Raw genomic sequence first — 4,781 nt, forward strand, 5'->3', positions numbered from 1 at the left:
GTGTTTCCAATGGTAGTTTTTTAACTTGTGGTTCTTAGGAAAAAAATATCAACATAAAAATAAATTAAATTAACAATTTTAATTAAATATCAATATAAAAATAAATTAAACTAACATGTCACCGTCTTAGGATGGTTTGGGCCTCTTAGTTAAGAGACCACTATACAGAAGACCACTGTACAGATATAGACTATTCTACAAAAGATCACTGTACAGATACATATATAGACCACTGTACAGATACAGATATAGACCACTGTACAGATACAAATATATACCACTGTACGGATACAAATATAGATATAGATATAAACCACTGTACAGAAGACCACTGTATAGAAGACCACTGTACAGAAGCCCACTGTACAGAAGACCACTGTACAGAAGCCCACTGTACAGAAGACCACTGTACATATATAGACCACTGTACAGATATAGACCACTGTACAGATATAGACTATTGTACAAAAGACCACTGTACATATACAAATATAGACCACTGTACAAATACAGATATAGACTACTGTACAGATATAGATCATTGTACAAAATACCACTGTACAGATACAGATATAGACCACTATACAGATATAGATATAGACCACTGTATAAATACAGTGGTAAAGTCTCTCTTTAGTCAAATGCATTATTCAATTAAGTTGGTAAAGTCTTGTTTGTTTTTTTTTTTTTTTGTGGGCAAAGTTGGGAAAGTCTTGTATACAAATAATTTCCCAATACATCAAACACATATGGGTTTGGGTGGGTCTAAAGACTCTAACCAAAAAGAGTCTACAAATATTACAGTAACAATACGGTAACTAGATGCTGAAGTTACCCATGTTATAACACATGAGATACACGACACAAGGCCAAAAAAAGTCGAGTGCGGTGGAAAATGATAAGGAGTGGTCTATATCTGTATCTGTACAGTGGTCTATATTTGTATCTGTACAGTGGTCTATATTTGTATATGTACAGTCGTCTTTTGTACAGTGGTCTATATCTGTACAGTGGTCTATATCTGTACAGTGGTCTTCTGTACAGTGGTCTATATCTATATCTGTACAGTGGTCTTCTGTACAGTGGTTTTCTGTACAATGGTTATATCTATATCTATATTGTATCTGTACAGTAGTCTATATTTGTATCTGCACATTGGTATATATTAGTATCTGTACAGTGATTTATATCAGTATATGTACAGTGGTCTACTTGTAGAATGGTCTTTATCTGTACAGTGGTCTCTTAACTAAGAGGCCCAAACCATCCTAAGACGGTGACATGTTAGTTTAATTTATTTTTATATTGATATTTAATTAAAATTGTTAATTTAATTTATTTTTATGTTGATATTTTTTTCCTAAGAACCACAAGTTAAAAAACTACCATTGGAGACACATAAAATTTAAAACAAAAATACAATCTCTTAACTCCAAACTTTACAAATTTAATATTAAACTAATGCTAAGAGCCAATATTAAAAGACTACCAATAATGTTGCTCTTAGTGCTACTAGGAGCTTTGATATATTAAAGTGTGCAATAACACATTTGGGCTTCTTTGTCCAAAAAAAAATAAATACACATTTGGGCCTCTATTAATTTCTGGCCCATCTGGCCCTTTTCTTCTTTCTTCTTCCTTCTCTTTTCTCTTCACGACACAGACTTCTTTTCCTTCTCCTCTTCTTCTTCTTCTCTTCTTACGATTCTTGTTCTACACTTCTTTCAACTTCTTCTTACATTTGATTAATCAAAGATCCGTTTCCAACAAAAACTACATATTTTCGTCTAACAGTTTCTAATTACTTTGCCTCTCTCACACGAACACAGTAGCAATTTCAATGAATAACCCAACAAAATTCTTTAATCACAACAAATCGAGATCAGAAACAGAATAACTAGAAAGAAATCCAAATAGAAACTGTTAGCTTTTACCTCGATCGAAATAGCTTGACGGAGGGAGTTTTAAGGAGAGGAGGGATGATCGGAGAAGATATGGAAGCAATCTCTGATGATGATGAAGGAGGAGATACGGAGAGGGAAGATTCGACGGTGGATTTGATGGAGGATTGTTGTTGTTGTTTGAGACAGAGATCGCCGTAGCAATTAGAACAGAGATTCATGGTGGCGGAGCTGCCGAGGAAGCCACTGTTGTTAACACAGAGACGGTTGCTTTCCGATGTCTGACATCGATGTTCTTCCGCCATAGATCTTGAAGAAAACAAAGTTTGAGAATTTATCGATCAAGCTCGTTGAATAAATCTGTAAATTAACAAAAAAAAGATTCATTAATAAGGTAACAATAACAATAACAAAAGATTGTGTTAAAAAGAAAACAAAAAACGAGGAGAGGCAAGGCTTGCTCTCGCCGTCGGTATGCTCTGTTGTCACCAAAAACCGGAATCTCGGCCGCCGATGAGAATGGTGCTCAAGTACCTGAACAGAGACGAGGATGTCATTGAGATTGAAGACAATTGGGGATATTAAGATTCTTCAAGAACCGATTTAGGATCGAAGTTCGTCGGATATATTCCGTCGGACATGGCATCGAGCTCACAGTCACACACATCTTCGTCTCTCACCAGAATTTCTTCTACTTCTTTTATGGAATAAGTTGCAATGGCATGATTGTAAATAAAGTAGTTTGTTGAGGGTTTGGTAGTCAGCCAAACAGTAGCGCACAGTAAAACATGAGGATTTTTCCAATTATAAATAGTCTCTGTACTACTTTTCAAATTAAGTTTCATAAACGTACTATATTGCAACTTATTCCAAAAAAAAATTGTAGCCTACTATTGTAGGTCACTATTACCTTCCTGTCATTTTCATCTCTTTGAACTAATCTCTCATGTAAGATAATACTTTAGGAACACTATTTTTTTGTGTGTTTACTTACCATTTGTTTGGCTTCTTTTTCTCTTAGTTGCACCGCATGATTCAAATCCTATGCTGGGTGGAAGTCTCTCTCTGCATAGAGAATGACTCGGGGAATTTTGTTGTGAGAAGAAGAAATTCGTTTGAGCTGGAAAAAAACTCAATGCGCTTATCTCCATTCTTCCATCTCCATTCTTCCATCATTTGACCCACTTTTGGCGGTTTGGCCCATCACCATGATCTCTAGAGCATTTGAGCTTGCATCAACTTCTGTTAAGACCTTACTTCATTGTGTGGTTAAGAGTTTGTGTTGAGTGTGGTAGGGTTGGTGGGACAGCTGAGAAGATGGCAGCGATGAAAGCTTTAGTTGACGCAGAGTTAATCTTGGAGTAAGACACTATCACTATTTAAATAATTAATGTAATTGAGCTATGATTGATTAAATAGGTCAAATGGATCTACTTCATTCCATAGTTACATTTGACCGTTTAATATAAAACTTCCTGAGTATCTAAGTCACAATTTGAGTCATTGGTAATATTTGTAACCCAATTTCAATCATCATGAGATGTCTAATGGATTGAAAGATATAAATCTCTAAGAGCAAGTCCAATGGTAGAGTCCTTAAAAAACTCTTAAATATTTTTCTAATTATAAATTGTGACAATTTCAAAATAAGAGTTTGTGTTTAATCCTTCAAATTTTCATTGTCCAATGGTACAGTCCATAAGTGGATTTCTTAAATAAAAAATATTATTTTTAAAAAGAATATTATAAACATTTTTATTTGATAAAACTTAATAATTATTACAATTTCCTAATCGGAACTAAACTCTCTGATTTGACCACTTGAATCTCTGATTTGGCCAAAGTGGTACCAATATGATGAATTGAAATCGCCGGTGGTGAACAGCTTCGATGGAGATGACGATAACGACAGACAAAGACGAATTTCCCGATTGCCTGTCTTTCATTTCAACGGGTCGAGAGTCGAAGAGATTGGGTCCACCGTTGGCCTTCGAGAAAGAGAGAGAGAAAAAAATTGTCGCAGAATATAAAATACAAGGGATAATATTTTTTTTGGCTATTATATTTTTTCTTCACTCAATCACAAGACAACACAACAAAGATCCTTAACAAATCTTAGACCATCCTCATTGATGGGCTCTTAAGATTTGTCCTAAGAGCCATTAATGAGGATGATCTTAAAACTCTAAGCTAAGAAACGATTCTTAGTCTAATATCTTGTTTTCATTAATTTTAATTATTTTTTAAGCTAAGAATTTCACTAAGAAACATCATTGGACTTGCTCTAAGAGCATCCATAAGACCATGATTAATGGGAGGTTCTTAAGAAAATCTTAAGCTGGATCTTAGCAATAAATGATTAAAATTAAATCCCAATTAAGCCATTATTGTTAAGAGAGGTTCTTAGCTAAACAACAAAAACATAGTTAAGATCCATATTTTACAAATATATTACTTAAATATTCCTAAGATTTATTTCTAAGACACTATGGATAATCATGTTCTAATTAACGTTGGTCTGTTATGAGATTTCTTAAAAGACAAAAAATAATAATATTTTAATTTTGCAATTATAATCTAATATTTTAATATAAATAGACCATTGATAGAGCTGTACGTGTTTTTAGTTTGTAAGAATGTATCTTATGCAAGAGCTTTTAGACATTCTCTCTCTTTCTTCTCTTAACTGTATATTATTTTTCTTTATTTTTATTGCTAAGAGTTATACTAAGAAATGCACGTTAATGGTGCTCTTAACTTTATATATAAAGTGACTCAGACAAAACATGTTAGCTGAAAATCTTGTATAAAATGGAGATTCTCTGGTTCAAATAACTCTGTCATTGATGTATTTTGTTTTTGTTCACTAAATAATAGAAG

General features: G+C 33.5%; 1 long non-coding RNA gene across 1 annotated transcript; it reads right to left on the reverse strand.

Annotated features, from left to right (window-relative positions):
• Positions 1–1,477: 1,477 nt before the first annotated feature.
• LOC110225853 lies at positions 1,478–2,728 on the reverse strand. Its single transcript, XR_002330006.1, has 2 exons — positions 2,436–2,728; positions 1,478–2,261 (listed from the first exon to the last, which is right to left on the reverse strand). It is a non-coding gene; the product is annotated as an uncharacterized LOC110225853 (long non-coding RNA).
• Positions 2,729–4,781: the final 2,053 nt, after the last annotated feature.

Source organism: Arabidopsis lyrata, assembly GCF_000004255.2.
Source record: "Arabidopsis lyrata subsp. lyrata unplaced genomic scaffold ARALYscaffold_278, whole genome shotgun sequence".
NCBI lineage: Eukaryota > Viridiplantae > Streptophyta > Magnoliopsida > Brassicales > Brassicaceae > Arabidopsis > Arabidopsis lyrata.